The sequence below is a fragment of the Sapajus apella genome, unplaced genomic scaffold (assembly GCF_009761245.1).
Source record: "Sapajus apella isolate SASKATOON/1434 unplaced genomic scaffold, GSC_monkey_1.0 scaffold61, whole genome shotgun sequence".
NCBI classification, from domain to species: Eukaryota; Metazoa; Chordata; class Mammalia; order Primates; family Cebidae; genus Sapajus; species Sapajus apella.
Genome location: NW_022437001.1, coordinates 9,239,677 through 9,266,200, shown reverse-complemented (window position 1 = coordinate 9,266,200; position 26,524 = coordinate 9,239,677). Strand labels below are relative to the sequence as shown.

Here is a 26,524-nt window from a genome sequence, read left to right as displayed (position 1 = left end):
TTTACTCTACAACCTTTGTGCTGCTGGGCTATTTTGCTTATTCTTTGTTAGACTAATACTGTTTTGTTATGCATTTTCTTCATTGTTATTTCATTGTTGAAACATCTCTTCTTCTGTTAACTAAATATTTAAGGCAGGTAGAATTCCTCAGTGAAGCTATATATTTCTTTAGACATTATAGATATATTCTAAAACATTTAGAGATTATTCAGTCTATTTTTTTTTCCTCTGAAAATGAAATAATACTGTGGAGAAAGTATTCATTGAAATAGCAAGTGAAAATATGCTTCCCTCAGGAATAGTGTAAAAAGAGCATGCTTTTATTTTCTACTTTGCTTTTGTATTTGGGGCTTAGGAAACTATGCTTTTGTTATTTTGGAAAAGCAGTGGAATTTTATCAGACATTTTCCTGAAACTCCCTATCTTCTCTTTTTCCTGAAATACTACCTTCAAAGTCCTGTTTTGCTCTGTTAGTAGGTTCCATAATTCAAAAAGTAAAAGAAGAGCGTGGTTAGTTTAGGTTATTTTGTTGATCTCTTGGCTTTAAAGAAAGAAGAGACTATTTGTCAGAGAAAGATATAGTCTGAGAAAAACACTTGGAGGATCATATGACCAATAGTGTGAAACTTGGGACAGTGATTTGTTAGCTTGAGCAGTTAAGATTTTTTTTTTTCAATGTCTGCAAGTAAATGTGTGGCCTTAGACCCTGTTATGCCTTGTGATGGGTGACAGTGCAAAGGAAAGTAACATTCTGCAAATTTAAGCTTTATTCTGACTCTGTTCCTTAATCCTGAGGATTTTTATGGTTTTTGTAACTGCCATTGTGAAACAGAAACTGACTGCTAGTTGACTTTAGCTATTGCTTAATTGTGGCATGCATGTACTTCTTTTTAATTTAACAGTTATTTTCTGCTGTTTTCTCAATTTAAAAGTAGTAATTATGAATAAGACTTCCTAGAAATATTCTTCTTCCATAATGATATGTCACAGATGTTTGAGTGCTACACACACTCTCCTCTCCATTTTTAAGCCAATTTAGTGGAGATAAAATCTGGATAATAGCTGTGTATTGTAATGAGTCTGGGCCCTCTCCCCAGAGGATCTGTATTTTAATATGTTATGGGACCCCTCTGATCTTTCTGAAACGACCACTGTCAGATCATTGAGACTTAATATGCAGTTGGAAGTGTGTGTTTCTGAGATTTCTGTATGTGATTTGGACACAGAATATCTTGTGCTGTTTCCAAAACCACATTCTTTATCCTCTTATAGAACCCAGTGAAATGAGGAAGTTGTGCCTTAAATGTCATGATGTTCTTTACACTTAGTTCTTTAAAAAAAAGTATACTTTTATAATTTATTATAGAAAATTTTGAAAATTCTGAGAAGCATAAGAAAATAAAAATTACTTGTAACTCTATTACTGAGAGAAAAACTGCTGTTAAAATGTTGAGGTATATACTTCCAGACTGTTTTTTTCTATACATATTTATATAGATATGTATAGTTATTCTTTTGTAAGAATGACTATAAACTGTTTTGAAACCTGATTTTTTAATGTAACAATATATATGAGCACATTTCCCACATCCCAAAATATTTTTGAAAAATATTTCTTTTAAATGTCCACATAGTTTTATACCCATTATAATTTGGCTCTGGAAAAAGTTCAGGATATGCCAAATAGGCCAGGCAAAATGGCTGATATCTGTAATTTTGACACTTTCGGGGGCCGAGGTAGGAGGACCACTTGAGGCCAGGAGTTCGAGACCAGCTTGGTCAACCTAGAAAGACCCTGTTTCCATAAAAGAGTAAAGAAACTACCTGGGCATGGTGGTGCACTCCTGTAGTCCTAGGTACTTAGGAGGCTGAGGTAGAAGGATTGCTTGAGTGCAGGAGTTTGAAGCTGCAGTGAGCTATGACAGCACCACTGTAGTCCAGCCTGGGTGACAGAGCAAGATCCTGTCTCCCCCCCCCAAAAAAAAGATGTGTGAAATTAAAAGTTCACTTTGGTGATAAGATCTTCCTTCCAAATTGTGGAAATAATTGGCTTAAAGGGAAATGGAGAACATGCTAACTTTGTGCTTTATTCAAGATAGACTTTTTTATTCTTTGCTGCATTTCTGTCACAAAACATTTTCTTCAACTGCATAATCCTTGGTATAGCAATAACATTATAATTAATTTTTAATTAGCTTTTCATGAAGTTTTCAAAATATCAACTTTTATCCCACTAAAAAAAAAGTGAAATAGTTTTGAAACATTTCTTTTCTTTACGTTTGAATTAAGGTTAAAATTATTTGCAGCTGAATTTTGGGTTCATCTGCCATGGTCAGTTGGTGCTATTGGCTGTGCTATAATGTTGGGGTGAACTTGACTTTCCTTAAGTCTCCAGGCTGTACAGGACAGGAAAGGCCATGGTTCTCAGGGAAGTGGATCCAGATGGTCCTCATGATAGATGCCAAGCTTCCAACAGAGACAAATGCTACACCTGACAGACTAGGGGCAACAGCACATGTTAGGGGGATTGCTCACCCTTTCCTGTAGAGGAAAAAGCTCTTCCCTTCTGGTGTATTTTGCAGCTAGTTTTTTCAGGCTCTGTTCAGTCTCGTGTAGCAAGTATCCAGGCAGTTAACTTCTAATGGGTAGTGAAGGAGGAGGTGACGGCGGTAGCTGGGGCTGAGTTGGCAGCCAGTGGGGTTGTCTGATGAAATCCACATTTTGGCATCCTTGAAGTCTTTCAAAGGAATTTGGCTAAGTTACTTAACCTTGTGAAATTTTGGTTTACTTGGCTTTTAAAGGGGAGTAGTAATTAAACCAATGGGAGCCATCAGTCAGTGGATCTTAGTTGCCGTTTACAGTTTAAAAATTGAAACCTGCAGTCACAGAGCCATTGACTAGTAATAACACAGTGGCTTGTCCTTGACCCAAGGGAGTTGATTTGGGGAAAAGAACATGTTTGAGGGTCCTGTGTCCTGAGTTTATATATCAGCATAGCTACTTAGGAGCTGTATCACTTTGGGCATACTTCTTAACCTCTCTGAATCTCCTCTGTAAAAAATAATCCTATTTCTTTAAACATAAGTGAGAGCTTATTTTATATAAGTGTGGCACAGTTATTAGTTCCTCATTAGATATGAATTAGTACCTGTGAAAATGATAGATTAGTGCCAAGTCATCTGGTCTCAGTGTGTGGGCTTATGATTGATCGCTGGGTTTCTGTAGCCTTGCAACAGTGTTTTCTTTTCTGAATTAATTACAACCTCACATACTGAGCCAAAGTCGAATATGCAAAGCTTTACAAAAAGATGCCCCAAATACAGTGACTTCAACAAGTTAAGCAGTCTTTGGTGCTTTCCTCTACTCAGAAGAGTTCAAGTAATCCATACTGATTCAGGACTAGCATGGTACCTCAATAGACAAATTCCTTCCTCTTGTTTCTCTGCCATCTTGAGAGAGTCACCCTCATCTTCGTAGTCAAAGATGGCTCACCATGATCTCATTTCAGCCCAAGGAAAAGGAGATGATCTACAAGTTGTAGATCATTTTCATTTACCTCCTATTGGCCAGAACATGACCACAGCGAGCTTCAAGGGAGGCTGGGAAATGTAATTATTAGCCAGCAGACACCCTACTAGAGCTTCTGTTACTATAGAACAAGGTCAGCAAACAGTGGTCTTAGTGCCAAGTCAGCCAGCCACAAATTATTTACAAAGTAACTATAGTTTGTAAATAAAAGTGTATTGGCTGTTTATGGTAGATCATGCCTGTAATCCCAGCACTTTGGGAGGTCAAGACAGGAGGATAGCTTGAGCCTAGGAGTTCAAGACGAGCCTGGGCAACATGGTCAAACCCTGTCTATACAAAAAAATTTTTTAAAAAATTAGCCAGGCGTGGCTGTGAGCACCTGTAGTCCCAGCTACTTGGGAGACTGAGGTGGGAGGATCAGTTTAGCCCAGGAGGTCAAGACTGCAGCTCACTCCCTTGGGTCAGTGAGCCATGATCATGCCACTGCACTCCAACCTGGGCAACAGAGTGATAAATAAATAAATGTGTATTGGAACACAGATGTGCCCATTTGTTTATAAATTATCTGTTTTCACATGACAGTGGGAGAGAGTATCCAAAATGCATGGGACCAGAAGTATTTACGATTTCAGATATTTTTTGGATTTTAGAATATTTGTGTATACAAAATGAGATATCTTGGGGATGAGAATGAAGTCTAATGTGAAATTTATGTTTCATGTATACCATATGCATAACCTGAAGGCCATTTTATGTAAATAATATTTTATTTTTGAGACAGAGTCTTATTCTGTCACCCAAGCAGGAGTGGCAGTGGTGTGATCATGGTTCACTGCAACTTTGACCTGTTGGGCTCAAGTGGTCCTCCCACTTCAGCCTCTCCAGTAGCTGGGACTAAAGGCATGTGCCACCATGCCCAGCTAATTTTTTTAATTTTCTGTGGGGATGAGACCTTGCTATGTTGCTCAGGCTAGTTTCAAACTTCTGAGCTCAAGCAATCTATCCACCTCAGCTTCCCAAAATGCTAGGTTTACAGGCATGAGCCACTGTGCCCGGCCCAATTTTATACAATATTTTAAATAGTTTTGTGTGTGAAACAAATTTTGATTGTGTTTTGACTGCAGTCACATGAGGTCAGGTATGTGAATTCTCACTTGTAGTGTTATGTCAGTGCCCCCAAAAGTTCCAGATTTTGGAAGATTTTGGATTTTGTGATTAGTGATACTTAGCATGTAGTTGCTACAGAGACCATATGGCCTGCAAACCTTAAGTATTTATCTTGCCCTTTACAGAAGATTTTTTTGTTGACATCTACTGTAGACAACGGGGAAATGAATATGAGAGGAGCAACTAGTAGTCTCTGCCACAGTAAAGGGCATGGTAAGAAGGGCGAACCACTGCCTTGGAAATGTAGAGTTAGAACTCTGTACTTAGGCATACTAGTGGCCCTTGGGCCTGTGAGTTGGTATGCAAGCAATTATTGAAGAAGTAATGTTCAGGGACAGATTTGAAGAGCCAGGCATGAAGTAGCTGGGTGGAGGTGAAGGGAAGAAGGCACAGAAGCTTGCTTACTGACGTGAGCTTCCATCTTTAAAGTGGAGTATCCTAACTCCTGGAATTTTCCCTCTTCTTGCAGCCCACTGCTCTGTCTTGTGTTCGATTCTTGCTTATCAGCAGTGCCACTCCTGTAGGTCAGACTCTCCCTTTCCATTGAGTTCTCACTGGTCTCCCTCCCTGGGGGCTCACCCTCCTCCACAGTCACCTCGTCTAAGTGTGGCTCTGACATTAGGCTTGTCCAAAGAACTTCCAAGGAGTGACCATTACCTACTCGTTAAAGCCAAGCCCCTAAGGTCCTCCCACTCCTTGGTCCTGATCTTTATCTTATCCTGTCTTCCTTCACAATCTTGCTCATGCTTTAGATTCCAGCCTTACAGAAACACTTTGTGCCCTCGCTGTACTTTATCACCTACGTGTATTTGCTGCTGTCTCCTTGCTTCACTCTGTCCAAAGGCTTTGGAGATTTGGGACTATGGCTTGGCACATGGTAGCACATTCTTGGCTGGGCAGAAGGGGTTTCTGACTTCATTTTGGTACCTCTCAACATCTGTATTTCCCTCTCCAACCACTACCCCCTACCATTACAACCTAAGGATAAGCACACCCTTTTTGAATGCTCCCTTTTTAAATTATACAAAGCACTATATATAACTCTTGAGCCATTTTCTGCTTTTGGTGTGGGATTATAGTAATTCCATATATATTTCTAATCTTTTTGCTGAGGGAATCTGAAGCCAGGTCCAGATGTGACTGATCAGTTTCATCTAGTAGGTGCCTAGTAGCTCTTTTGTTGATCAGTGTTGCAGTGATGCTGTCTACAAACAGTGCTATCTACAGTTTAGTGTGAGTCACTAAAAATGTAACTTGACACCTGGAGGAATTTAAGGGCAAATGCAAATAGAGTTCTCATAATTGTGTTGAAAACGAGTGCCACATTAGATCTTAAAAACACCAAGTTTTAGATAGGTTTTAGAAAAAAAAAACACACACACACAAAAAAACAAAACTATTTGTTTTCTTCAGACCTGAAGCAGTATTTAAATACATTCATATTTAGAAGTTTTAAACAGTTCCCTGAAAGCCAAGGCTGAGCCAGAAATCAGAGGTTTTATGAAGCATAAGGAGGAACATGTGGGCAGAACCCCCTGTGAGTGCAAAAGATGGGCCACCTGCAGGAAAACTGCCCAGTCCACTCTGCGGAGAAGGATTGGAGCATTTTCTACACCAGCCTGCCAGGGGACACACCTGACTGCACAAAGATCCATCTAAATCATTCACATTATACTCATAGAAGGTGGTGTTTTCACAGCTTCATCTTTCCACAGTTGGTAATCAAATGTAAGAGGAGCTTTTATTTTTATAGGAATGATTTAGCTTATGGAGTACCAATCTAATCCTTTTTTTTCTCTGTCTTTTTAATCAAGCATAGAATGAGGAGACCAATATATATAATCAAATACTTGATTATGCTGACAAACAATTTATGTTGTTCACTCATCTCCTATTAATTAAAACCTAGTGAAACTGGCAGCAATATTGGGAAGCAGATGGATGAGCATGAATTTCAAATGTGTATTTAGAATATCTGAAAGGATTGGTAGGAAAGATATTAAGTAGGCAATGTGGTAGGGGGCTGAACCTGTGAGTTCAACAGCAGGTGCTTGTAGCATAAAATATAATCATGCTTCCAGCCCTGACTGACCTAGGGATGTCTGAGAGATGAGGAGAGAAAGTACAGGGGTCTCTTTTCTTGTAGTTTATGCATTTTGAAGTTACTAAAGCATCAGACAATTTGTTCTGGACTTTTTGCTTAAGGTTAAGTTAGGACAAAAACTGTGACCATTGTGTGAAGAATACTGCTTCACCTCCCTCTCCTAACTCTACTTTTATTTACTATTCCATAGCCAGTGTCTGGCAGCGTACTTGTCAGACAGCAAGTGCTCAGTATATATTTGTCGAATGCATAAATAAGTGGATTCTGCACTTAATTATAAGAGCTTTTTGGAAGATGAAAAGATTCTTAAGCAAAATGATTTTTTAGAGAGGTAAAGGCAAAAGAAGCTTATCTTCTAGTCCCCGTCCTCCCTTGGCTCTGCCAGCCCCCTTCAATACATGTCTTTCTGGCACCTCTCCTGGATTTAGTTTTAAAAGTTTGGGAGGACTGAAGGTGTGTGTCCTCATACTACTGAAAGGAAAACCCTAGTGTTGCATAACAGTGTTTCATGGGCTCTTTCATAATAAACATAATATTAGACACAGACAGGGTATGTTCATTTTGAATTAATAATTTAATATTTCACAGTGCTGCATTGAGGTACAGATCTAGGCCATGTGTGCAACATAATAGAATTCTAGAAGTAGAGTAAAAAGTTTCATCTACAAAGCTGTTCCTCATTGGCCTGCTGTCTGATTTCTTTCAGAGTTTTGGAGTTGAACACAAATGTAGGTGTTCAGCAAATAGTAAGAGTAAGGGTGTTTGTGGACAAACCAAATATAATTTATGTTCCTTAATTTTGAGCTCATAATATTTCTGCTCTGGGTATATGAGATACCACAGAAGAAAAATCTCAATTAGTGAGATAATTTGTAAAGTAATAAGTAGGTTTTGTTTTTTTAGGAAGCACACTAGTGTAGTGGTTAGGTTTATGACTTTGCATCGTAGAGACCCGCAGTTGATTATTTTACCAACTTCACTACTGTTTTCTCTCAACCCTCCAAATCTTTGTTTCTTCACCTGGAAACTGGGAATAGTAACATTACATTCCTTAGAGACTCATTAATAAGATAATTCATGTAAAACACCCAAAACCATGCTACATAATAGTGTTTATACAATTATGATTAAGCTATGCTGTTGGGCCAAAGAGCCCCCAAAATACAGTGAATTAAAGGGCATACAGCTTTTTTATATTGCTCATATAAAAGGGTGAACATTCCAGGCTTGCAAAGCAGATTTCTTTCATCTTGTTGCTCCACGCTTTCTACATCTCAGGTTCATCTACATAGTCAAAGATAGGTCGTAGGTGTGTCTATGTCCCAGCTTGAGAGGACAGGAAGGAGTGTGGAGGCAGCATGCCCAATGTCTTTATGCTCAGACCTAGCAAAGGCACACATCCTTGCCATGTATTTTTCACTGGGGAGAATTAAGTCACATGACCATATCTGGCTGCCAGAGAGGCTAAGTAGTGTAATTTCAACCTGGAAGACCATGTGCACAGTACAATTCATTCATTGTGGAAGAATAGAAGAACAGATTTGGGTGAGCATGTAATGGTCTGCTCCAGGGTGCTTAATAAATGCAACCATTATTTATTTATTAAAAAATAACATTTCAAGTATGGGTCTGAATGTCTTTGTTCTAGGGGAAGAGGAATTGAAAAACATACAATCTGTGCCACATAGCACATATTTCTCATAAGTGTTACTTTGTTTTGGAAGGGAGCCCTTCAAGTATTGAACTTCAAATCAAGGTAAACCTTGAGTGAGAAAAGAAAGAGTGGATAAAAAGCAGTAGAAGGGATGGGAATGTGTTAAAAGGAATTATGCTAATTAGCTATATGCTCTTCTTTCCTCTCAGCCAGCCACTCTGGGTGACAAGAAAGGCTTGCTAAAGTTAAATAATTTTAACCCCTTATCTGACCTGGCAAGGACAAAGTACAGTGCTTCAGAAGAAACTTTTTCTGCGAGACAAGCAAGGTAGTTATTTCAAAGCACAGAAAAAAACAACAGAGAAGAGGGGTCAATTGCACAGGGAAAACATTCATCTTGACTTTTCTTTTTAAGAGATAAACTTTGTCCTCCGTAAAGAATATCTCAATAGATATTCATTGAGATTATCTCTGATTTGTTACTGTTGCCGAAGAGAAAACAAAGGTAAAATACACGAGTTTCTGTATTCAGAAGAAAGTACTTCAGGTAAAAATTAACTAGTAAGTAAGCAACTTTTCTCAACAGAAGAAATGCCCAGACTCTTAAGGACCCAGCCAAGTTGTGAGTTAGAGATCTAGTGCTATAATGGATATTTTAAAATATGTATATAAATTACATCCTTACGTTACTTTATTTTTGTGTTTTTAGCAATTGCCAAAAACAATTATGAGAAATGAAATGATGTTCTGAGCTGCCACATGGTATTTTTAAAATCTGCAATTTTATTCTTGACAAGTAACATACGCTACATGCTTTTGTGTGCGAGTAATGCTCAGATGTTTGATAATGGAGTGAGTCTAAGGAGGCATCGTTTTTGTTTTCATAAGTAGTTCATTGCCTAACTACTGAAAATAGCTGCAGTTATTTTAAACAGATGGTCCCAAGTTAATAGGGAAGAAAGTAGCAGTCGGTCTATTTCCCCAGTTTTTATTTTTATCTCACAAACAATGGTAAAAATAATTAACAGTATATAATTTGAACCAAATTCTATCAAAATGCTTCTAAGAGAGAGAGGATTTATAAATTGAAGTGTTTGATATGGTAGAGTTGAAGCCAATATAAATTGCTTAAATTTCAGCTTTCTGGTGGCATTTATCAAAATGACTGCTACATTGTTAAAATAGAGCTTTTGATTTTTAAAAGACAATTAAATTGTGATAAGATGTATGGAACCTACCAAAACTTACTTCAAAAGTTTTGAAGTCTTTAAAGGGTGGTAAGTGGTGATGACATGTTAAGAGTAGGACCTTGCCATATGACCAGAAAGAATATGGGTTGATGACATTAATATTCTTCTGATTTCTGAATTCCTCAGGAGTACTAAGTTAATAGTTAATAACCTACTCTTTAGTTTCTGACATTGAAGATAGTGAATATATTGATAATACAAAAATGAATTTGTATTTATAAGGGACTTTGAAGAAGAATGCATTTCTGACTACATCTGTATACTAATACAGATGCTGTTACTATAGATCGGTTTGAGCAGATGACAATAGTAGTACTATTGTATATAGATATCCATCTACAAAGAAGATGAATATCTGGTTTTTTACTTCTGAAATACTAGGTTGTTAAAGCTTACTGAGATTTTTATGTTCCATTAATGATAGCTGCCCCTTTTTCATGTCTATGGGCTATATTTCCATGTATGTCCACAAACTACTTAAAATTCTTTGATTTTGATTTTTGCATTTTCTTTACCTCTACTGTTTCAGTGGCTATACATAACTGATTACTCTTGGGCATTTGTGGGCTCTGGGCTGTAAACCTATTTACATGGGATCTTTCCGTTTTGCTTCTGTCTGAATTTGTCTACATGAAAGACACCGGACTGGCTCATATGAAATGATAAAACCATAGACTACAGGTAGCAAACTATGGCCTGTGGGCCTGATACTGTTTAAGAAGGTTCTTTACATTTTTTTTTTTTTTTTTTTTTTGAGACGGAGTTTCACTCATGTTACTCAGGCTGGAGTGCAATGGCGCGATCTCGGCTCACTGCAACCTCCGCCTTCTGGGTTCAGGCAATTCTCCTGCCTCAGCCTCCTGAGTAGCTGGGATTACAGGCACGCGCCACCGTGCCCAGCTAATTTTTTTGTATTTTTAGTAGAGACGGGGTTTCACCATGTTGACCAGGATGGTCTCGATCTCTTGACCTTGTGATCTACCCGCCTCGGCCTCCCAAAGTGCTGGGATTGCAGGCTTGAGCCACCACGCCCGGCCTGGTTCTTTACATTTACAAAGGGTTGTTTGAAAAAAAAAAAAAAAGAAGAATATGAGGCAGAAACCATGTGTAGCCTACAAAGCCTAAAATATTTATGATCTGACCCTTTGCAAAGAAGTTTGCTGTCCCCTGTCATAGACAAATAGTACAGTGTTAAGTGGTTAAGGGCATAGGCTCGGGTAAGGCCAGACTACTAGGTTCAGATCCTGTCTTTACTATTTCCAGTATGACCTTGGTCAAGTTACTTAATCTCTTTGTGACTTGTTTTGTCATCTATAAATGGTAATAAATTATAGCCTACCTCATAGGGCTGCGATGAGGATTACGTTAATGTATAAAGTGCATAGAACAATGGTAGTTAATGAGTATTCAATAAATGTTAATAATTGTTATTTCGTCAGAAAAAATCTTGAAAGATCATCTAAACTAGTTTTTGCTTTCCAGTGGTGAATGTCCAAATTATTAAAGACCATTTTTCTGATTTCTGCATCAAGAATGGAGAGTCATTTTCTTTTTAATGGTGCCTGCTTTACCAAAAAAAAAAAAAAGACAGACCCATAGTCAAATGTAGGAAGTGCTTGAAAACATAAAAAAGTTTAACCACAGCTGCTTTTTAACTTAGGAAAAGGGCAATCAAAGCTTTTCAAATTAAATGAGCACAAACATTTGTTTATATACTTAGGACAAGCATAAGAAGAAATAAAGTGGAAACAAAAGCTGTAGAAGATGTTGGAAGGGGAAACAGGAATAAGAAAGGTAGTCAGCAAAAGAGGAGAAAGATTCAGATCAAAAGGGAAGCTGGAGGTTTTCCAAGGAAGTTCAGTGTTGGCATCCCTCCTTCCCTTGGGAACCCACCTCCGTTAATCTGTGTGTCCAATTTAAATGCTTCCATTTGAAGAAAAGTCTGACTTCGTTTGTTTATTTTCTATTGCAGAAACATCAGGTAATATTAACTGAATACACATTATATGTAACGTGTGTTCCCTCAGAAAACTGATCACATGTATACAAAAGCATCATATTTTGTATATTTATTTTTAGGTTAGGCAGTTCTGTCCCGCTTAGCCACTTGTTTTAATGATCATCATTGTCATCGTCAGACATTTGTTGGGTTCCTAAATACCTTTCATCGTGTTTAATACTTCTTTATTCTGCTTGTTCTTTTAGGTTGGGAAAGGACAAACTTAATTATTTACAAAATGTAGAAAATGTTTTAAAAACAGGAAAAAATTTAATGAAGCGTAGCTCATTCTCTCTTTCTTCTTTTGTACTCGGGTTGTTTATTCTGTTGATGGATATTGGACTGGAGTGATGAGTGTTCTAAGATGGGTATTTGATGATGTCAGGGGACTCAAGTAATGGCTTTGCATGAAGATTACACAGTGAAGCCGCACATTGATTACCTCATCTTATTAGCTGATGGAGATGTTTGAGAGGACAAGATTGCAGGGCTTTCAAGCCTATACAGCTCCCGGGATCTGATCCTAAGAGCTTGATAATTGTCATTGCCCATAGGGACTGTGTTAAGAATAGCGGTGGCTTAGTCTACTAAAACACATCTTATGAGAGTGTTATAACAGTTCCCCATGTCTTTTGAATTGTTCAGATAAGGTTAGGACTTTCAGATCAACTTGAGTTTTAATTTTTAGCCTTTATAGAATTCTAAAACTCTGTTTTTGTCTTCCTCCACTAAAATTTAAGTTTGCTGAGGTAGGCAGAGTTTTTTTTCTTGAACTACTATCCCTCCAGTGGCTAGAACAGTGGAACATGTAGGTGCTCAGTAAATATTTTTGAATTAGTAAATAAATGAACAGGTTAAATATAATCATTATTTTTAAATGAATTATCCTTTCCGGAGACATACAGGTTGCCAGTTGATGGCATTTTCGATTTCTTTTTGTAAAACGAATATTTTAAATTTTGAATGAATTCTGTTTAACAAATATACAGGTGAGTACATAAAAGGGACCCTGAACATGAAATCCATGTTTTCACGGATTAGTGTTTTTGCAGCTTAAATGATGAATGATAGAATCATTAGATGAAAATAACTGGAAGTTAAAGACCTTTAGTTGTAACTCTCCCTAAAATGTTTGTGAGAGCTTATAAAATGTTGTTCCCTTTATTCTATTATAAAAGGGCATTATAGTAATACTAATTTTTGAAACCATGTTCTTTTAAATATAGGTGAATTATAGAACTCTGTTATTGCCCATTGTACTGTGCTCCCTCTTTTAAAGCATGCCCTCTGTATACACTTTCTAAGGACTTGGGTGTAACAAAATGAGGAGTAAGTCAAGAAAGAAAAAGGCACAGCTTGTTGAGATTGACGGACCCCCGTCTCCCCCCGGGAGAGCAGCGTAGGAAATTGCATGATGAGATCTGTGTGCCAGGCTTGTCAGCATCCATTCCTTTTGAAGGAGATGGGCACGTGGATGAGATGGGGAGGAATCCAGCAGAGTGGACCCAGGAAAGGATGGGGACAATAGTGTAATGGGAAGCTTGGGGAAAGTTGAAGATGTGATAAAGGTAGTTGGTGAGGTGAAGAAAGGAGAATCCACAAAAACTTGGCCCTGGGAGCATTTTCCAACAAATGGCATGGGGTAGTAACACTGACACTGGACAAGGAGAGAAGCAAATGTAATCCGAGCCTTACTTGGGACCATAAGGAAAGATTTCATCTATGGTCACGATAGTGTAAATGCTGTTTATTGGTTTTAAACTCTTGAACTCAACCTTTGGGGTGAAGGACAATAGAAAGTTGAGCTGGTTCCAGAACAGACTTAAATGTTATGAATCTTGAAAATGTAAATTATATAGATACAGCAGATGGAAATTAGACAGTAGAAGAGCATGAGGAAAGATGGAAGGAAAGAATGAAAACTGACTATTCCAAGGAGCTAGAAGATGCAATCTAAGACCAATGAAATAAACAGCAGCTCAGTTGTGTAGCTTAAAGTCGTTTTAGTTCAGGGACTGGAATTTGTGGTGCCACTACATGGGGAGAAGGGAAGAAAGTGAGCTGTTATGAAGGGACTTCAATAGATAATATCTAAAAGAGATAAGTTATATATAAGCATATTATTTGGAAATATGGAGTTTCTTTCAGTGTCCTGATAAACTGAATTCAGCCCAAGTGGTTCAAATGCAGACCTTAATGAAGGGGCTACTTATGATGTTATGGGCTGGTTTACATTCTTAGGGTTGAGGGGCAGAGGAAGAAATAATAAATACTAATTTTAAAAACTGTGCACAGGCCCACTGAGCACTGGGACAGGGGAAGAGTGGCCACCCGGGGATGCAGTGGTCAGGGATGTAAGGAGCCACTGCTGGAAGCACAGGAATAAATGCTCCCACCTCTGCCAAAACAACGGAGAAAGGCGGAGAGTGAGTAGGGGCGAGGTAAAGCAGGGAGGAGGTAAACCGAGAATAACCAGCAGGGAGGGTAGGTAGAACTTGGGGTGGGGTTATTGTGTTGCCTGATGAACTCTTCTGTACAGTTTGATAATGTCTTGCCAGGGACATGGAATATTTTCACGTAAATGTTTGCATTTAGCACCATTTCATCTAATGTGCTGGGAGCTTGGTGAACCAGTAGTGACTTAAACAAGATCTCTGCCCTCAAGTTGCTTATAGTCTGATTGGAAAGACAAGATGCTACCGAAACCAGTAAAAAAAAAAAAAGAAAAGAAAAAGGCACATTGTGATTAATGCTGCAAGTTTAATTTCAGAGCATACAAAAAGGTTAGTCCTGCTTATATAAACTTAATTCTTCAATAATGATACTGCAGTAATTTTTACAATATAATTAATTATTTGGGAGTGGGAACAGTTCTGAGTAGCCCATGTTGCTCTATTTAACTGTAAATACACTGCATGCTGCAAGTCAGATGTATAGATGAAACAGCTGCTGCTTCGTTTTTTTGTTCCTGTTACTCATTTTAATGATTAATTTGAACAGACTCCTAAACATTAAATTAGATGTATAAACATACTTTAAGGATTATATCATAATGTTGGTGTATTTAAATCTTAATGATGATATCATTATCTAAATATAGTAAATTTTAAGAAAACAAATTATTTGAGCTATATTACCCTCTATAAATATTTGACAGTAAAACAGACAAGGGATAAAAATCAACCCAAGCATCCATATCCAAGTATAGAGAGCTATGAAATTCCCCCACCTTCTTCCTCCTGACGTATGAACCTTGATAATTGAAATAAATCTTTCAGAGGTCCCTGCATGAAATTTGACTTTTCTTGCCTTTCTAATAGAGATATGAGCAATGGCACAGACAGGAAAAAGGACTATAAGCAGAGGAGTTTTACTCTGTCTTCCTTGATACTTCCTGTGGGTGAGGGGTTTTGTCCAAAGGGAAAAGATAAATGAACAGAGAGAGATGGATGTAGGATCTTTCCTCATCCTTCCTACCTTCCGTAGCATTCACAGCAGTCTGAGAACAGACAAATTCAAGTCCTGGGTTATTATATCCTGAGCATTTGCTTATTAAAATAAATGTTTGAATACTTCATCTACTCTGATTTAGGCCACTCTGTTTTCTCCATGTAAAAAAAAAAAAGCTGCTGAGAGTGTTTTATACTGACACTATATACATGTAAGATGTGGTGTAGTCATAAATTATTGGAACCTCACTGCTTTTAGAACCTACCAAAATTACCATACTAATGCACTTCTATGAAGGGTGTTAAATGATAATTAAGCAAATAAACTGCTTATTTTAGTGTCTTTATTCATTTCAGAATATTTTTATATGGATCTCATTTGATTTTCATACAGTTTTTCGAAGCAGAATTTCTGCTGTTGCAGGGGGAGTTTTATATGTTCAAGTACTTAAATATGGGAGAAAATCTAGAATTGCCTCTACAAATCATTTATAATCATATTATAAATTATTATTATTTATAATAATCATGAGTTGTTATGCATTCTGTTTGCTCTAAAAATCAAGAAACAGAACATTGGATTATTTAAGGCCAGAAACTATATCCACTACTTACCTCTTACCTAACTGTATCTTCCTCTTGGGATGATTTTCTGATGTTTTATTCAGTCTGTGTCGTTCACATAACCCTGGCTGGCTGTCTTGAAAATTTGTGTCACTAATCATGGTAGGGGGTAGGTGAGTGAGAGGGTCATTTGATTGGTTGTTTACATAAATCAGTTGTAATGTCTATTATCTTCATATTAGTTAGTGCAAAACTCTAGTATAAAATGGGCAGCTGGCCGGGTGCAGTGACGCACACCTGTAATCCCCACACTTTGGTGGACTGAGGCAGGAGGATCACTTGAGCTCAGGAGTTCAAGACCAACCTAGGCAACATGAGGAAACCTCATCTTTATAAGAAAAAACAAAACAAAAGTAAATAAAATGGTTAGTTGGTTTAGAGGAGAGAAAGACAAAAGCCACAACCTTTCTAGACAGAAAGATCCCCATCTAGATGAGTTTTCTTTCCAATAGAAGTGATGCAGCCACACCTGACATCACTAAACCATTGTGTCTTTCAGTTTACCTCTTCTTTGATTTTGAAATACTGTGGAAATGAATCCTTAGATTTTCAGAGTTGTCTTTATGGAAATGATTTTGTTCTAGATATTCATGTCTAGGAAATCTGAAAACCAAAAGTAAAGTGGCTAGACCATGTCAGCCTAGAAACTAGCAGCCAGTATATTGTCTTCTTAAATATTAAGAAAGCAATATTCTACCTAGATGCAATCAAAGATGTCAGCTTTTCCTTAAAAGGCAATGATCAAAGTCCAGAGGTGCACAAGGATATAGTTAATACAAAAGTTTTGTCTTTAGGACAGAAGTATTTAATGGGAATTCACAAGTAACTTTTCTATTTTTGAGTGGTCAATTTGCAATTCAAAGCATGGTAACCTCTTTGTGCTTTGTGTTTTATTTCGTTATTGTGTTTTTGTTTGTTTTTCCACATTTTGGCAGTGCTTGCCCTTTTTGAAATTTTTCCTGCTCATAAGCCTTCCACTAGGGGGCACACAGAATGGAGAAGAAAAGAAACACCCATATCAATACACTGCATTCAGTACACCTTTATATGACATGTTTGCTGCTCCTTCTGCATACTGTGGGGGCAAGTCTTTTCGTTCATTTGTCCTTCTTATAAGGGCACTCAAAGTGATTTTTAGTATACTTATTTTTACATTTAAAATATAAACATATTTCCACAAGTGTAATGGTAATTTTAAAATTCATTGTCATAGTAGTTTTTTTATTGTTTTTCTGGTATGTCTGCCAGTGAACCACTTAATAAGGAACACTTAGTTGTATATTGATAACTGTAATGATGATCCCCATAGTTTATCTTGTATAGTGCGTTTGTTCACCCATCCACACTAAATGGAGTGTCTACATTTTTACTTTTACTTTTTCTTTTTTTTTTTGGACACTGGGTCTCACTCTGTCACTCAGGCTGGAATGTAGTGGCGCAATCTCGGCTCACTGCAACCTCCGCCCCTAGGTTCAAGTGATTCTCATGCCTCAGTCTCCCCAGTAGCTCAGATTACAGGTGTGTGCCACCATGCCCGGCTCACATTTTTGTATTTTTAGTGAAGACAGGGTTTCACCATGCTGGCCAGGCTGGTCTTGATCTCAAATGATCCACCCTCCTCGGCCTCCCGCAAGTGCTGTGACTACAGGCATGAGCCACTGCCACCAGCCTGAGTCTCTACTTTTTGAGGCAGTGTACCGGGTTAAAGTTTTGAGAATAGAGCAGTAAAGAGAGAGAGCCTGGATGATTGAGTATGAAAAAGGGGCAATTATGACTGCCCTCTAAACTGTTTGGTGAAAAGACTAGGCTGTAAGACGAAACAGAAGAGATTCTTGATAGCTAATGCTGGGTGTTTTTTTATTTCTAATTATTTGTTTTTAACAGCTCATAATGATTAGAATGCAATATGGAGCTGGAGTTGGGGCTTTAGTTTTAAGAGTATAAGCTCCTCCTCTTAATCTATGCCATGTCTAGGGAGGCTAGCTGAAGACTTTTTTTTTTTTTTTTATTTTTCTTCCTTTACCTTTGCTCCAGCAAGAATCAAATCCAGTTACCGAAAATTTATTTACTTCAGCCAACCCAGGGTTACAGAATCTTTAGATGAAAATGTCATTGCTTGACTGGGCGTGGTGGCTCATGTGCCCAGCACTTTGGGTGGCCAAGGCAGGCGGATCACCTGAGGTCAGGAGTTCAAGGCCAGCCTGTCCAATATAATGAAACCTCGTCTCTACTAAAAATACAAAAAATTAGCTGAGTGTGGTGACACGCACCTATAGTCCCAGCTACTTGGGAGGCTGAGGCAGGAGAATCACTTGAACCCAGGAGGTAGAGGTTGCAGTGAGCCAAAATTGCGCCATGTACTACAGCCTGGGCAGCAGAGCAAGATTCCATCACAAAAGAAAAAGAAAAGAAAAGAAAAAAAGTCATTGCTTTGTCTCTTTGTGATAAATTATTCGATAAAATATAGAATCGTGTTTTCCTTATTTCTTTTTTATATCGTAAAATTTATTTTAACTAGAGATGTTTTGTTTCTTCTCTACTTTCTCTCTAGTTTGGAACAAATAGTTATCTTTATAGATAACTGTAAGTAGGTTATCTAGTCTCTTAAGTTTTAAAGTATAAACACTTAAATTGCCTAGGAGTGAAGGTATATTTTTCTGAGACTGTCTTCAGGTTACAGTGCCTAACATAAACTGAAGCCAAGAGATCTTTTTTTTTGGAATAAATTATCTACTAGATTTAATAACTCATTCCACACAGTATGAGATTGCAGTTATTGGTAAACAAGGTGATTACATGTCTGTTGAGAGGATTATACAGAGTTGTTTTAGTCATTATTTGCTTAGAGCATCAACTGCATTCTGTACCAAATTGGGCAAGGCCTAACAGAACATTCATTGAGTTATAATTAAATATCTTAAATGCTAGAATGTTTTGGGGATGCTGTGTTAAGTTAGAAAGCAAATAAATATCTAGTGTTTTTATAATCATGAAATGCATTTTTATGGGTTTCAGAAAGCATTTCAGTAAGGGCTTCATCTTTCCCTCTATAATTCTAGCATGGTAAACAAGACCTAGAAAATGTCACAGAAGGTGGAAAATTAAGGAATTAAGAAGGTTGTATGGTTCATGAAACCAAAGAAATATTCATTCTTATTTTAAAAATTAGCTACTTAAAAGTATGTATGATATAAATAAAAGATTAGATGAGAATATGGAGAAATAGATTTTTTAATGGTGGTGGGATTATATATAATTTTCCCCGTAACTTTTCAGTTGACGTTGTTGTTGCCAGTTGTTTATTAAAAATAAATTTGTTCAAGTACATGCCCATATGACTTACATGGTTTTTCTCTGGAGAACACTTTGCTTGGATATCAGACAACCTTCAAAAATAATAGACTCCATCACAGTACTTTAAGAGGCACAGACATTTAAAATTTATGATATATAGGTATAAGCTAAGCTTGTTGCAGGGGTTTTTCTCTTTAACAGCTGCTAACATTTTAAGATTTCTCAGAATTAAATATGAGATAAAATTTAAACTGCTATCCAAAAATTAATATCAAAGAATAACTTCACATAAATTATAGATACCAAATAAACTTTTGTCTACACTAATAAAATAATCCTTTGAATCCTTGATATTCTTAGTATTAACTGCCCTAGGCAATCTAGGTTGATTCAAGCATTATGGATTTTAGTTCGAAATTTTTCCCTGTGTTTGATTTAGAATTATCTAACTTTTTCAGGAAGGGAACAGTAAATAGAATTGTCATCTTTAACATGCCTACCCTTATGTACCAGTTGGAATATAGGGACTTTTGTCTGCATTCATAGCATATATGTCTATGTTCCATTTGACTTCCTGTCTTCTTTTCTCTATTGCACCAGCATCTACAGTCTTAGGAATGAGGAATGGGGGGATCACTGGATTGGAGAGGGGATGTGTTGAGTAGAAAAATGCAGGCCAAATATCTTCTTTCAGAATTTCATGAAAGTCAGGTCCCACCACAAAGAGTTGGAGACTGATGGTATTTTGGAGCTTTCTAATTAAATGAGGCAAGAGGTACCGTCTTTTCCTTTCCTGTTCCCTTTCCCCTGTTCTACCCTTCTTCATTCTAGTTAAATACCAGCAACTGTATATTTAAAGTAAAATACTGAAATATGAAATTCTGTGGTGAAATGTGGGATGTCCAGATGCCCTCTCTGAAAACCCAAAGCCAATCCCCGTGCTCCAAACTCAAGGTTTATATTTAGAACACAGTGCAGATCCTGTATTTTTAAAATGCTGTAAACATGTTTATGTGGTTATTTTTAGCTTTTACAGAGTTTAGTGAACTTCCAAGTTGGCAGGTCAGACACAGTCGGTTGTTGTCTGTTACCTCAGATGCCAGCAGTTGGTGAATGACTCTGGTTGTCTCACTGGGTTTCTAACATGTTTAAAGCAGATGAGTGTATAAGTTATCTTGTGTCAACTGCACATGGTCTGTCTGTCTAGCTCTCTGTCTGTCTATCTGGGTGATTGTATTACTATACATAGTGTACTTGTTTTCTTTTCTTCTTCTTCTTCTTCTTTTTTTTTTTTTTTAAGCTTTTATGAACTGGTAACAATTTTGCTTGGAGCTCAAGATGAGTTGGATCCTGCCAGATGGCACTGTTATTTCTCTGGCAGAAGTAGCTAGTCATTTTCTGTTTTCCTTCAACACTTCTCTCTTTGTCCTCAAGCATTAAATCATGAATATACAAATCCTTACAGCCGCTGTTATTTTCAGTCCATTGTATCTGTTTCCTGTTGACCAAAGGTTATAAGGCTTGGGTACTGGAGAGGGAGATGAAAGTTGACAGGAAAAAGAAAGCTGGGCTCATTTTAGGGCCAAACACCATACAGTGGTCAAGATGGCACTTGGATTTATTGAAAACAAAAAGAAATTAATAGGCAATCGTTTTTCTTATATGATGGGATCATTATCTGCATGGTGCATCCATGCAGAATTGTTCTCCCCCAAGAATCGTGTTTTATGAAAGTGTGACACCCCTAGCCCTCATGAGGAAAGAGGGAGATGGGCTGAGCCTTCCACATTTGCATCAGAGACCTTGATTTCATTGTCTGTGCCATAATTTTTCTCTTGCATTCAACCTTGTACTTAGTTCTTCTCTTTGGATGAAGTTACTCATTCTTGCTTATTGGACTAAATGTAGCTTATAGTCAGTGGCTCCAGAATACATAATTTATCTCTTTGGAAGGATGTCTTTCTAAAGAAACTTTTTTACTGCCATTATTTTGTTCTGGAAGCTTTAGACTGAGTTTTATGTTCAGAAGAAAATGATATTTAAGCATTATTTTGGCTTTTTACATGTAAATAAACATAATTATGGAAATTTGAAATTTGATTTGTAAGACTTCAGTGCTTTCTCTCTACTTCTTAATGTGAAAGTGTTGTTTTTAAACAGTGATCCAAGTCTTAATATAGCAGTGTTTCATTCTGTTGTAAATTGTGAATGTTCGATAAGAAACTAAGAAAAGAAAATGGGAATGTTTTGTATGTTTCGGTGGAGACTCAAAACAGCAGTTCTAACCCAGAAATAATTATTTTGGATTGGATAGCTGAACACAAAATAGAATTTAGAAATCAGTTCATTTATTGAAGATAAATTTTCATTGAAAAATTCTAGATTGTTATTGGTGTATTTTATTAATGATCAATTTTATTTAAGCAAGCATTTCTTTCCCTAATCATGATAATAACAGTATACATGAGACACAATTTTAGGGTAGAGTAAGTTTGTGGAACACAATGAAATTAGGAAATAGGCCCACATACTCATTAGGATCTCAGACACAACTGCTTACAGTAGCATTACACAATTTAAATATTTGTTGTGGATTTTCTTATTTGAGCCGAACCCTCTTCAGCAATTGATATTGCTTATCCCTTAAGTTGAAGAAATGTCCTTTAAAACTGCACTGTCCAGCCTGGGCAACTTACTGAGACCTCATCTCTACTAGAAAATTGAAAAGTTAGCCAGGCATGGTGACATGTACCTGTGGTCCCAGCTTCTGGAGAGGCTGAGGCGGGACGATTGCTTGAGCCCAGGAGGTTGATGCTGCCGTGAGCCATGGCTGCGCCATTGCACACAACCTGGGCAACAGAGCGAGACCCTGTCTCAAAACCAAAAACAAAAATAATACATTGTCCATATGATAGCTTCTAGCCACATGTGGCTAAATTCAAGTTAAATAAGTTAGAAAATCAGTTCCTCAGTTGCATCAGCCACTTTTCAGATTTAGTAGTCACATGTGGCTAGTGGATCCTATGATGGTCAACACAACCATTTCCATTATCACAGAAAGTTCTGTCAGACAGCACTTCTCTAAAACTGCAATTAGAATTTGCCTCTGTGTGGGAAACTTTTGGGTCTTTAATTTGAGAGGTGATGTTAATTTTCTACTGCATAAACAACAATGTTTATTTTCTCATGGTCTTGTTCTTTTTATATATATATGTGCATATATATATATATGTAATTGCACTTCATATTTTCTCGTGGTCTTGTTCTTTATTTAAATAAGATGTTATTAAATGTCAAATGGACATTGACATTATATTTTATAGCATATGCCATTTTGTCCTTATTCTCTGTAATGACATTACATTCTACCCACAGAGAGACTGGGAAGTCATTATAGACACACACACACACACACACACACACACACACACACACACACACGCACAGATGTATGGATATACAGAGAGAGACTATATAACTATATATATGTATACATACACACACACACACACACACACACACACACACACACAAAAATGCTAACAAATGATGTTCAGTGACTAAAATGTGTGGACCTTCTCATAGTACTGTAGTCACTGTGAAATTGTTAGGCACCTAATATTAGCATATTGGCACGGTTTCATTTCCAGGGTTCATATTGACTTATTCCCTGATTAAGTTAGTTTCACTTTTTGTTCACTGAGCCTTGTGGGCTGGATATTTGAGACTTAATGACTGACTTCTTACAACAATAAGAAAACCCACTATTGGTTTGTTGCATCATCCATTATAACTGAAGACCAAGTTAGTGAAGAACAGAGGCAGCATCATCAGCAAACGAATGAAGACATTCATTGATTTATTCATTCATTCAGGTAACAGTTATCACCCATGCCTTTTAACCACCAAGTCCTTGTATGCTGTGCACTATGCTGAACACTTAAAGAGGAATAAGACAGAGTCTTGGGGAAAGAAAGCAGCTTTACAAAGGGTTGATTGAAATGCCAAGGGAGAGTGCCATGATGGAGGTTTGCACGAGGTGCTGTGGACATCCCGGAGTAGTCAGCTTGACCTGGCTGAGGTGACAGGAGAGCCAGAATTTGCAGAAAGAAAGGTATTACCAATATTCCTTCACACCAAATTCCATCTACTCCAAATGGAAAAGATGAGTTTCTTACCACGATTTCTCAGTATTTTGGAAATTTTGCAAACCATGGGGAGAAAAGAAACTCTTTAAGAAAATATCATTCCTTAGCATCACTTTGATGGCTGTGTAAGACTCCTGTATGGTGATATATCATAGTTTATTTACTCAGTTTCCTACAGTGACTAACCATCTGGGTTTGCCCAGGACTGAGCCATTTTCTAGGATGTGGGACTTTCAGAGCTAAAAACAGGACAGTCTTAGAAAAACTGGGATAGTTGATTATCTTACCTTCTATTGAATATTTAGATTGTTTCAAATATTTACTTATAGAAACAATACTGTGCTGAATATTTTGGTGCCTAGGTATTTAGCCACATTTTTGCATTATTTACTTTGCTGAGATTCCTAGAAATGGAATTAATGGTTCAATGACTATAGACATGTGTTGGAGCTCATGGCATTGCTCATGACTCTTTATTGGCATATTTTGTTGTATTCAGCTAGATTGGTAGGAGTCTGTCTGGACATTTGCACCACCTCTGCCTCCACAAGTTCTTAGGGAGATGAGCAGAAGACAGAGGTAGGTATACTTGTTCTTCACTAGCTGCAACTTGTGTTCCAAATCTCTAGCTGGCCAGATTGTATATAAACTCCAACTAACTCTCGTCTTGGCCAGAAGTAGGCCAAAAGCCAGTCTCAAAAGATGGAGTGAACTCCATACCCCCATTTTCCTATACCCACATCCAGACCTGAGCTCACTGAACTGCACATGGTGGTAAGAAAAGGGTGAGATCCAGTGGACCCAAGGCCAGTGGCCTTTCTTCCCAGTACACACTGAGCTGTGAGTCACCCCAGGCCACTGTCCTCCTCACAAGGAACATTGTGTGTTTAACTTTGGCTCCTAGCCAGTTTCTCACTTTTCCAGCCTCCTCTTGGTTAGGGTAAGGAAGCCTGCGAAACCACCAGTTAGGGTGTGGGCACAGCCCCAACAATTGGGAATATGAGGAGAGAAATGAAATGGTACTTTTTTTTTTTTTTTTTTTTTGTGACAGGGTCTTGCTATGTTGCCCAGGCCGGAGTGCAGTGGCTATTCACAGGCACTATCCCACTACTGATCAGCACAAGAGTTTTGACCTGTTCTGTTTCCTGCCTGGGCCAGTTCATCCCTCCTTAGGCAAGCTGGTGGTCCCCTGCTCCCAGGAGGTCACCATATTGATGCCGAACTTATTGTGGACACCTGATCAGCATAGCACACTACAGCCCAGAACTCCTGGGCTCAAGCGATCCTCCAGTCTCAGCCTCCAGAGTAGTTGAGACTATAGGCATGCAGCACCACGCCCAGCAAAACGGTACTTCAAGTAAAAATACACTCAACTTGCCTCACAATGCTGTACTGAGAATTAATACAGCCATGAGGCGACATACTTTCCAGTGGAACTTAATAAATAAATTTCCTTAATTGGGGTCCAAGGCAGACCAGCCTCATACCAAATTGTTCTCTGTAGTAAGATGTATTAAAGTCAGGTCCTACTTTCAGGGTTCTTAACATATTAACAGGGATCCTGTGAACCCTTGAAACTACAATATTACCCACATGGCTTTTTTCTAAGAAAAGTTTCCATTGCTTTAATCAGATGCTCAAAGCAGTTTATGACCCAGAAAAGGTTTAAGAACCACCTGTGTATATTAAATTCTAAGGAGCTTTTTTTTTTGGCTGTTTATGTAGTGCTTATGCCTAGGATTTTATGTAGTGTTTATTCGTAGGCTTTGAGGTAAGCATTAATTTATCAGTAGTTTCAGCAAGTAAAGTATATGTACTATTACTGATAATCCAAAATTCCTGAAGTCTTTCCAGCTACTGTAGTATTTCTGAGTTAAATTTGATTTTTTTCTTCTCACGAAATTGTTTTATTTCCAACTAATTTGTTATATCCAGGCAATGTATATAAACTCTAATATTTTAAGTTTATGGAACAGTGAAAGCTTAGATCTAAGCAATGTTCTGCATTATTTTCAGTGTATTCTTTTGTTTATATTACTAAGCTAAAGTTAGCTCGGATAGCACAAGGCTAAAAAATGGTGACAATAGTTTGAAAACAGGAAATTTTAGGCTTGTGTGTGTTTGGAACAGATGATCATAATGATAGAGCCAGTGGAGTGGAAACTTCCACCGAGCCTGTTTTTTCCTTATTTTGCTCTATGAGAAAAGATGGTGCTTCCTGGAAAACAACTCAAGTCTTTTAAAGCAAATGGTTTTCCTTTGTCCCTGCTTCATGGTTAATTTGTTTTTCTTTATTTTATTTACCCTAGTAATAGTATTATGGAAATATTTTTAATAGCCAAAGTAATTCCCAAAGTGCTTATTTTAGATATTTAAATATCTAAATGTGTTAACATTTATTGCATGGTTTTTAAAGAAAATTAAAGCAATATATTATAATGATTTAAGGAAAGAAAAATAAATTTATACCTCTATTTTAAGTGTTCCCAACTTTCCTTATTTGTTTGTTTAACCCCTTAAGTGTCAGTCTTAAAACAAAGTTGTTACTCTTTATCTGTCTAGGCTATTTCCTGGCTAAGATTCCTTCCACATGTGTCCCGGAATTCTATATTTAAAAGAAAGGTTAAATATCCATTCACTAACTGCAGAGTAATAAAATAGCATTTCCCTATGTACATAAACTTTTTGTTTTGTACACATCATTCCTAAATTATTTTAAACATGTACTTTTTAAAATTATAAAAGCAATAAATGGAAACATTTTGAAAAAATATAAGGTATATAAAATAAAAATATGAAACTCATCTGGCCCTTTCATGCCTATTTCCTAGTCACCACAGTGAACAACTTCGTATGTGTCCTTCCAGACCTGTTCTCTAAGTATGGTTTATGTTTGTACGAAAACACGATTTGTGCTGTGTTGGCACAAACACACAGTTATTTCACACAAATGGAATTATATACCATACGTACAATTCCACACCTTGTTTTTTTTTTTTTTCTTTTTTGAATTTAAAACCTATCTTGGGGGCATTGCTCCTGTATGTAGATCTGTCTCACTTTTTGAATGACTTGCCTAGCTTTATTGTGTAGATGTCCCATAGTTTGACCATTATTCTGCTGATAAAATTAGATTACAACCTATCTAATCAAAAATAGCATTTTCAGTTTGTGAAACACACATCTTAACCCTGACATTTTACAGATTTCTGAGAGTATATTGAAATTTCAAATTCTAAAGAAGTCACAGTAATGGTCTTTCCTTAAATATCAGTTGTGAAATACCTTTTAAGAGATTTCAAAATAA

General features: G+C 37.3%; 1 protein-coding gene across 6 annotated transcripts in view; it reads left to right on the top strand.

Moving 5' to 3' along the window:
• GAB1 (GRB2 associated binding protein 1) overlaps positions 1–26,524 on the top strand; it is a 132,280-nt gene that overhangs the window by 46,436 nt on the left and 59,320 nt on the right. The gene's annotated exons all lie outside the window — the stretch shown is intronic.